At 45.6% G+C, this 10,197-nt stretch overlaps 1 protein-coding gene across 3 annotated transcripts in view; it reads right to left on the bottom strand.

The window, feature by feature from the left end:
• SPRED2 (sprouty-related, EVH1 domain containing 2) overlaps positions 1–10,197 on the bottom strand; it is a 126,547-nt gene that overhangs the window by 69,092 nt on the left and 47,258 nt on the right. Inside the window, exon 1 of one of the 3 annotated variants that reach the window (XM_011945292.1) lies at positions 117–248. The exons of the other annotated variants lie outside the window; for them this stretch is intronic. The gene's annotated coding sequence lies outside the window, so the exon portion shown is untranslated. Of the gene's footprint in view, positions 1–116; positions 249–10,197 lie in introns of those variants that run through there. 3 annotated transcript variants of the gene reach the window in all.

Below are 10,197 nucleotides of genomic sequence, written 5' to 3'. Positions count from 1 at the left end.
CTGCAGCGTCTGACTCTAAGAAATTCTAACAGCGTTCGATCCCATAGAGGGGGAACACTGTGGCAAAGCATTGACTGATGAGGTGGCAGGTGTTACCTCAGAGGGCAGAAAGTCACCCCCTCCTTTCCTGGTCATCGTCTGACCTGAACCCAGATGCCCAGCTGGAGGTAAGGCTGCACAGAGCCACCTGCACACCAAGGAAAGCAGGGCTGTGTGGGTGTTGCCTGGTCCTTCCATCAGAACACAAGTCCTGGGCAACTCCCTAGGTAACTGTCAAAGCAGCAGTCCTCAGCAGAGACCAGAGAGGAACCCAGGAGGCAGTCCCAGCACTTCTCAGACACAGCCTCTAGCAAAGGGGCAGGAAATTCTGTCCATGGAGCTGACTCATACTCTCTTTCCACACGCATCCTGAAGGTTCTATTCTAAGTTTACCAAAGGGAACATGCCTTTAGGCAGAAGCAGAGCACAGAAGTGGTTGTGGCTGGGGCTTCAATTAGTATTTCCTCTGTAACATGTCCATATCCCACCAGAAGGGCTAAGGAAAGAAGGAGGAGAAAGCCCATCCAGTAAACATCAGCTGAGCCAAATTCCATTTACACCTCTTTTCAGAAGTGCATATGCATCATTACCTGTGTGTGTACACAATGACAGTTTAATTACCCTGGGGTTAAAGTCAAACTACTAAAAATGAGTAACACTTGTTTGGGCTTTAATTGGAAAAAACCCAATGTATAAAGGTATTTTTCAGACAAATTGGAGAAAACAGAACATGGATTTGGTATTAGATGAGATTAAAGAACTACTGTTAATTTTCTTAGGTGTCATCACGGTATTGTGGTTCTTGTTTTAAAGTCCTTCTCTCTCAGAAATACATACTGAAGTATTTATAGATGAAATTATATGCCAGGGATTTGCTTTAAAATACTGCAGTCCACCCTCTCCATACGAGAAAAAGTGTGTGCGGTGGGGCGGAGGAGACATGAATGACAGCTGGGTGATGACTACATGGGGTGGGGGCATATACTATTCTATCTTTGTGAATGTTTCATAGTAAAAAGGAAAAAGGGCTGTTATAATGGCTATATGCCACTGAGACCTCACTAGTCACCAGAACAGGCAGTGTGGCCCCACAGGGGTGACACTTCTGTCCTGTATGATCCTCAGATGATAGAGTTGGTGACTGCACAAAAGTTAACCCAGTAAGTAACTGCACTCGATTTTACATTCCATCAGCTAACACACTGGTCCTCAAATGTGGCTGTACACTGGAATCACCCGGGAGGTTTATTTTTGTTGTTTTAATTGGTGCCTAATTTAATTGTTTGGGGTATAGCCTGAATTTCTGGATTTTAAAAAGTTCCCCAGTAATTCTAACGTACAGTGACGTTTGAGAATTAGTACTTTGAGAACCCAACATACTAGTTCAGGAAGATAGCAAGGGTGAGTGAGTGAGAAAGGACAGGGACAGCTGGATACTCTCTGCTCGAGCCTTTCCTGGGACCCCCCTGGCCTGATTTTCTGTCTCTCTAGGGCCTCCAAGTCTGGCGTCCAGGCTGAACATCCCTAAATTACCGGTGCAATCAAGGATGACACGAGAGCTATAGTAAAAACCAGGGACTTGGCAAACAGGTTAAAACCAGAAGCTGGACCTACTTTAAAGCCAGATGAGAAGTGACTCGTTATCAGTATCAGGATTGCAGTGGATACCAAGTGTTCCATTGACTGCTCCCCCTCACCCACCTGAGCATTAAGTGCTAATGTGCATCTTGCTGAGAGCAGCTTATGTTAGCTACAGAAAAACTCCTGTTTTAAGAGGCCAAGGGGTCTTAAACAGTGAAATTTGTCATAGCTGCTGAGTATTGGGGCCCTAACAGCTGGTCTTATTCAAGCAAAGAGGAAGTAGAATTCTCTTAGGACTGCAAGCCTCTCCTCACAAAGAGACTGGGGCTATTTTCCTGTGGCAGGTGGCATATTCTGATGAGCAACAATGAGCCTCTGCCTACTTTCTTGTGGCAAAAAGACAGATTCTGGTGTCATTCTCAGAGCCTGGGAGAGGTGGAACACTTGCAACTGTCGAGGCCCCTCATCTATGTAACTCCTATGACCCTCCCTCCTATGACAACCGTGAAGTGTAATCATGTTTCCATTTTACAGATGAGCGTAATGAGGCTCATGAAACCTTAGTTACTATGCTTGAGGCAACTCCGCAACAGAGAGCAGGGCTGGAATCTGACCCAGCCAAACTCCAAGGCACTACACTTTTTCCATAGCAATGTCCTCTAAGAGATACTTTAGGTTAGAACGAACATGGCACCTCTCATTTCCACCTGTAGGAAATAATACAAAGGTTGCTTGGTCACACATCCCCCTAGTGAACCTATTAGTCATCATGAGCCTTGAACTTTGCTTTATCGTGTTCCATGGGGACATGCATTCTTCCTCCACCCACCCCAGCTGGGTGTTGCTTTCCAGCTACCCTGGCTGCTCTGTCCGTGGCACTGTACAAGGAGGCTGAGTGCTTCTTACACACCCAACTCTAAAGTCCTTGCCTCAGCAAGGACTCAATACCAACCTCAGGGTCCTTCCCTTGACCTGCACTCACATATCCAGGTTTGAATTCTGTATATAAGGTATAAAGAGACCTAGTGAGCAAGTCAACCTAGGTCAAAAGTCAGGTTTTGGACTCTACTCCTTGGATGCAGAGAACCTTCTCTGTTACTGGTCCCATTCGTAGCTATGCAAGCCCCAACGACAAGGTCAACTCAGATGCCAGTGTCATTTAATACTGTAGGTGTAAACAAGATAAATTTTTACTCTCCAGACTCAACCTTATAGATCTTAGTCAAGGCTGCGTACTCACCCCCAAACCTCTGTCATTGAAGCTTTTGCCCCAGGAGACTCTACTGGTGTTCCAGAGACAGTATCAGAAGTCAAAAGCTACCTGGAACCTTTCTTCTGGAACTGCCTTCAAGGCTAGCCAATCATGAATGAGCCAGCCATTAAAAAAAAATTCCATCCTTACTATTAATTAAGCACCATTTTTTAAACTTCAGTGGATCAAAGCTTGTTCTGGACTTATTTACCAAACTTAGCTCTAATAAACTTAGAAATCTACCTTCACAAGATAAATACTTACTAGTGCCAAGTATGGCCCCCACTTTCTCTTTTTTTCTTCTGAAAAGAGTTCCACAAAGGCTTCTGAAAATGTTTCCAGCAAACGGCTGTGAGATCAAGTTGAGAGACGAGTCTCCTGAGGTGAGGTCATGGCTTTGAAAGATACAACATTCAGATATAAACCTATGTGTTCAGATGCAAAGGTACATACTCTGATGTATTTGCCTTAAAACAACAAAAAATTCAAGCCACATGATTATATCTTCTATTTTATATAGGATTATGCTCCATCAAAGAGCATTAAATGGCTTTAATGATATTAATGACATTGACGTGCCAAGTACACTTTGCCTTTATGTGTCCTCTTTAATTCTCATTGCAGTTCTCTGAGGTAGGCGCTTTTAGGATCTCCATTTTAGAGCTGGGGAAACTGTTGCCCAGAGAAGGAGTAGCCCAACCTATGAAGCCATTGAGAGGTCAAACCAAATAGGCAGCCTGATTCCAGACAGACACGGCTCTTTCTTACCCCTTTGCTCATTTCTAGACCTCACCAAGTTAGTCCAGGAAAGCTCAGAGGCGCACAGTGCTCCTCAACTCTTAACTCAGCTGGTTTGGCAGCCCAGAATTTAACCCTCCTTTGATGCTGTGTCCCAGCCTGCACCAGCAGATGTCTTGATAGTAGACAAATGCTCATACAGAATGGAACAGTAACATACATGGGCTGGTATAGGCAGTGCAGAATGACACCTTAACAGTTAAACACTCGGCAGCTCTAAAGCAGCATGGCCCAAGTTGTGTTCCCTGCCCACCAATTTCTAGCTTGGTCAACTTATTTCATCTTTCTAACCTGCAGTTTCTCTATCTGCAAAACAGGAAAGCAAGAGTATCTCCTCTGGGGCATCTTGGGGTTTGTTATGCCAGTTAGCTGCACATGGCAAAAGGCACTTTGCATAGTACCTTCATTCAACAAGCACTTAATACATGTTGACACGTATGGCAATTATTCCAGCAAAGGTTCAGTACATGACAGACAGCAGGGTGGGCAAAATGTGGTAAAAGCATGGAGGTGCCTCGATGCAGGGCTGCTCCACTGGCTGATGACAGAAGCCCTCAGCACGGGTGCCTGAGCAGAGAGATCTCACTGTGTAATATCCTCTAGCAAATGGGAACTGTGCAATTCAACAGGTATCTGCCTGGACCTCGGAAGTCAACATGAGAGTCCTCCTTGCAACAGGGAATTACTTGGGGGCTTTCAGACACCAGTGGAATTCCCCCCGCCACACACACCTTTTCCTAAAATGCCAGCTTGACATTAGGAGGTCGGTTGTGGGTCTGCACTTCTGTACTTCTCAAAGCCGGAGTTTCCTTGGTTTCACATCCACCTTGTGTTTTCCCAATATATGTCTGCGCTTGAGTAACCACTCCAAAGGGAGAAGGGAGGGGAACCGGTCTGAAAGGGTAGCTTCCCAGTCTTTGCTGGGTGGTTTCTGAGATGGTCCTGCAGAGGAAGGGTTAAAAGGCAGCTATCGGAGCAGCCTGACTTATGGGCAAAAGAACAATTTAAACAAGAAAATAAAATAAAACAATAGCCCCTCTGGACACCATCACCCCCACGGGTCCCATGTGGGACAGAAGGGAAGAGTTCTGCACTTAAAAAAAGATTTCCAGGAAGAAGGCTGGTCCAGGAAGAAGGCTAAGAAGAAGAAGAAGAAAAAAAAAAAAGCCAGAAGGGGTGTTTTGGAAAGGATTTTTAGAAATTCTTGCTGCTGCTTATTAAATTATTAACTTTTTGCCTGGAAGCAGGCTGTCCCCACCCACCGCCCTAGGCAGTCTACGGTTAGGTTTGGGTCACCCCCTCAGCCAGGTCACTAAGGAGAGGAACCTCTGGGAATGTACTGGTTTCAAAGCCACAACTGGCAGCTGAACTCATAGCACAGACTAGCGGTACTGCCTACAGAAATGGAACTTGAGTCACATACAAAATGTAAAATTTTCTACTAGTTACATTTAAAGAGTAATTAAAAAGCAGGTGTCATTAATTATAACATAGTCGACACAAACCAAGATATCTAAAATATTTTTGTTTCCACAGTAACCAAAATAAAATAATCATTAATGATATATTTTACATTCTTTTTTTTTTTGCAATAAGGCTTCAAAATCCAATGTAATGCACTTTTGGCACATGTCAGCTCGTACTGGCCTCATTTCGAGGTTCAGCAGCCCAGGTGGCGAGGACTACATACTTGACAGTGTGGGTCTAGAAGCTACGGTGTGGTGCGGCAATTCTCAGTGGAGTCACCTGGATCTCCAAGGTGGAGGGGTGCTGCCTTGCGGTGGTGTGTTTGAAAAATGTGGCATCCCAGCCCCACCTCGGAAGGCCTTAGTAAAAGGCAGCTGGCCTTCCTCCAAGTTCCGCTGCGGCACAAGCCGCCACCCACGCAGCCCGGTCACTACCGCCTCTCTGCAAGAGTCATACAAGAAGGCTTACGTTTTAAAAATACCACCAGCATGCTAGCTTGGGGTTTGTAAGCACAAAAAGTAGGAGAGCAAGGAAGGGCTCCAGAGGCAGGTGGACCGGACCGATGAGTAAAGCACCCACGCCTGCTTAACTATACTTGTCTATCAGGTCTGAACTCGGCCCAAGCTTCAACAGAGGGTTTCCCTCTTTCTCTGTGCTGTCATGAGCACCAAGTTCACTCTCGTTCCCTTGTCTATGAGGGCAGGGGCCCTGTTTCTAGTTGCAAGATGCTGTAAGAACAAGTGATGGTCCAATGAGGGGTATTTTGAGCTCTTCAAAGGAGCAGAATTTCTTTAGCTAATATCCCCTGTGGTATTCAACAGGGAATTAAAAATATCCTCAAATAGGGCCTGCTACAGCTAATACTTTATATCCTTAGCATTCTGGCCAGAAAGAAGCTACCTTTCACCTGAAGGAGGGAGGCTGAGTGTCCATCAAAACCCACCAAAGGCCATTCTCCACCAATAGTGGGTTCCCTATATTCTGGGATAAGGCTTTCTGGTTTAGCCTTACTTGCTATGGTGCCTAATCGAAATCTCTCTAAGGAGGAGTCTGACACACCAGTATGGAAAAGTTCTCTTATCATTTGGAGAATATAATTTAGGGCTGGGTAGATAAACATGTACAGGAAATACTTCTATAGAGGTCTTGATCCTCTGAAGATTAATAACCCATGGAACTAGAGCCCAGCCTCAAACTCAGAGGAAATAGGCAAGTTATAAAAACAGGAAGAACGGGAAGTTTATTTTTGGATGAATATTTGTTCTAGTGAAGCTCTCTATACTGACAAAAACCTTGATCTGCAGGTCATTTGCTGCAGCTGAGCAGCTGCAGTGCATGTTTCTACAAGCTGTCTCACCAGAGATTTCCGGGTCTTTCTGGAAAGAGCCTCGCCCCACTCCTGCAAAACATCTGCCTCGCTGCCACTGGCTGACAGACTTCTTTCTCCTGCATTCTTGATGTGCGGGATCTGCAGCTCAGCTAGAAGCCTCAGTCACTTGCAACGGTCCTCTCGGCCTCCTTCCCAGTACCTAGAGCCGGCGTCTCTCCACCAGGTGTGTGACCTGTAGCTGTCGGTGTCTGTCCCAGCATGGTGTTATCAGCCTCCCTCGGTGGACTGCCGGCCTCCCTGGTCTCACAGCCTCCAGTGCCCCTTCTCCCAACCCTGTCAGCATACTTTCCATGGCTCCCTACTGCTAATGGAATAAAGTCAGATGTTCCCAAGCTTGACGGGCAAAGCTCTTCACAATCCAGCCAAATCTACTTTTATAGTCCCATCTCCGTAGGCAGGACCAGCTGCATGATTTGCAGGGCCTGGTGCAAAATGAAAATAATTTGTGGAGCCACCCTTAGTTCAAAACTTAGTAAGAATTTCAAGACAGTAACAGCAGAGAATTAAACCAAGTGTGGGGCCCTTCTGAGAGCAAGCCTGGTGTGGTAGCATAGGCTGCAGGCCCGTGAGGCCGGCCCCTTCCCCACACCTCCCTTAGACTGACTCCAGAAGGCAGATGCTACCCCCACGGAGAAAAGCCCTCCTTACCTCTTCCTCACTGCAGTGAAACTCATCCTTTCCCTCAAGGAAGACTTCAAGACAAGAAAATCGGTTTCCACCCCGGCGGGTCCCCATTCAGAGGCACTCTCTGGCCCTGATTTACAGTATGCTCACTCATTTGCCTGTCTCTCCTGCACACCTCCATTCACCAGGAGTTCCAGGCTCCTGTTCATTGCCTATTCATTTCTGTGCCCTCCTCTCCACCTGTTCAGAACAAAACTTGACACACAGTAGGTCTGCTATAAATTTCTATGGCATGTTCACTAGAAATTTTGCTTTCCACTTCTTTTTTTTTTTTTTTTGAGATGGACTCTCACTCTGCCGCCCAGGCTGGAGTGCAGTGGCACCACCTTGGCTCACTGCAACCTTCGCCTCCTGGGTTCAAGCAATTCTGTCCCAGCCTCCCAAGTAGCTGGGATTACAGGCGTACCACCACACCTGGCTAATTTTTGCGTTTTTAGTAGAGACAGGGTTTCACCATGTTTGCCAGGCTGATCTGAAACTCCTGACCTCAGGTGATCCGCCTGCCTCGGCCTCCCAAAATGCTGGCATTACAGGCATGAGCCACCGTGCCCGGCCTGCTTTCCACTTCTAGTGAATACTTACAAAGCCTCTTATGACTTTGCTGACTGATTAAAGGAAAAATTAAAAATTTCCTAAGATTTTCCCTTTACATAAGAGGAGATGCCCATGCCCTCTGGGGAGCTGGAGGGCGTCTGAACAGGAACTTCCATTAACTGCCACTGTGAACTGGGCTACCCAGACACAAAGGCTGCCCATGTTGTCTTTGGCAGTTGCTTCACAGGTAACCATGCCAGTGCAGTGGTGGAGGGGAGGCGTGGCAGAGGGATGGGAGTTAGGAGAGTCAGCATGACCCTCGTTCACCTTCCTGGTATGATACAGTGGTGGGGAGAAACCAGAGAGGAAGAAGGTCATCTCCTGTTTAATCCCCTACCCAGTGGCACCAAGAAGTAGAAGGAGAAGGGCAAGAACCTGGGGTTTTCGTATCTAGAAACTTTAAATGAGCTCTGATTTCCTTGGAAATCATGACCTTTTCAAGGAAAATGCTTGTGGGCTCTTAAGTTCCTTCAGAGCAAAGTGGTAGAAGAGACAGACGATGATCATCACTCCCCCTAATAAATGTAGACCTGCTTTAGTGTTTTTCAAGAGGAAGAAAAACACTGGACATCCCAAATAGCTTCCTAAAAATGTTCAGGTAAAGTTGATTTTTCCAGCAATTGTTAACTGATCATGCCCACGGGAGATGGTGAGGCAGAGAGGGGGGGATGATATTGTATCAGAAAGCACAGGCCCGGCTGTAATCCCAGCACTTTGGGAAGCGGGGGCAGGAGGATTGCCCGAGGTCAGGAGTTTGAGACCAGCCTGGCCAACAGGGTGAAACCTCGTCTCTACTAAAAATACAAAAATTAGCCGGGCATGGTGGCGGGTGCCTATAATCCCAGCTACTCGGGAGGCTGAGGCAGGAGAATCGCTCAAACTGGGGAGATGGAGTTTGCAGTGAGCCAAGATCGCGCCATTTGCACTCCAGCCTGGGCAACAAGAGTGAGATTCTGTCTCAAAAGAAAAAAAAGAAAGCACAGGCCTTCACTTCGCGTGCCCTCTGGTATCAGAAGGTCTTCACCAGATTTAATCAAGGGACCTTCTTACTCCTACAGGGCATTCAGCACCCACAATAGTAGCAGCAGCAGCTAACAATTATGGAGACAAGTATTCACTAGGTAAGGGCCAGGTCATGTCCTCTCTGTCATACCTCTCATGGCATTGGTATCATCTGTACTCTTTTTGTTTACATGCTTCTATGCATATTGTGTATCTCCCTCTTAAGAATGTAAGGTCACTTCTGATTACGCAAGACCCAGAACAGTGCTGCAAACATAGTAAGCTAGTAACACAATCATGAATTCGTCAAATATATATCATCTTTATCCTTACATTTTTATAGAGGAAGAGAGATCAAGTAAAGCTCGGACTATCTATATAAGGAAGGAAATTTCAGGTTTGGGCTCTTCAGCTGTCATTCTGTATATTCAGAGCACTCCGTTGTTTCAGAGATCTTGGACATACAGGCATCTTTTTAAAATAATGTCTACTTTAGAGACCCAGCTTTCCCGCCACACTTCACCCAGAACTCACATGGATGACCAGCTTTCTACATATGGCTAAGAGCTATGTTTTTGTTTTTGTTTTTTAGGTTGAAGCTGGTTCTAATGTAATAGAAAAACACTTCAACTGTATTCACTGAATACCCTAAACACCTAAAACCCCAAAGGGGAAGCTGGTGGGGCTCTCGAAGTGTTGACGGAGTGAGTTTAAGGCACTATCTAAATGCCTTGCATGGTGTAGGCTGTGTGGGAGGTGCACAGTGAGTGCTGGCTCCCTCTGTTGGGGTCACAGAACACCAGGGGCGGGAATTCTACATGGCTGACTGGAACAATCTCCTCAGCCACCTCTGCCTTAGTCTGTACTGCCGCTCTCGCACTTTCTCTTTAATGAGTACAGTCACTGCTCTCCAGCGATGCCCACCACACAAGGAATCCTATTCACAGAGGTGTCGTTTCCATAGCTGTTTTACAGTCATTTGTAACATGGATCAGCTGGTTTTCACAGAAAATAATGGTAAGCACACCTAGGTCTCAGTTTATTTAGCAGAGAGCAACAGCTAAATATATCCAGTTCTGATACTAATAAATGAAAAATCATAGCAAAACAGTCAAAACATCTGTAAACACTTCTCAATTATTTTGGCACTAACTAGGGCCTAGATTGGAAAGGTTAGGTATTTGTGTGCATACTAACTCCAGAGTGAAGATACTATAGAGTTTGGTTAAAACAAATTTAAAAATTTAAATATACAAATGCATTTCCAATTTAGATCTAAAGACTATGAAACTAAAAATGCCAATTTACCATAAACATATAATATATATACATGTATATGAAAGGAAATGTATACACACTGAACACCCAGGGAGAGCAAATTCTTTTTTTT

Source organism: Colobus angolensis, unplaced genomic scaffold (genome assembly GCF_000951035.1).
Source record: "Colobus angolensis palliatus isolate OR3802 unplaced genomic scaffold, Cang.pa_1.0 Scaffold24, whole genome shotgun sequence".
NCBI classification, from domain to species: Eukaryota; Metazoa; Chordata; class Mammalia; order Primates; family Cercopithecidae; genus Colobus; species Colobus angolensis.
Note: the sequence above shows the minus strand (reverse complement) of the source record. Positions and strands in the feature narration are given on the sequence as shown.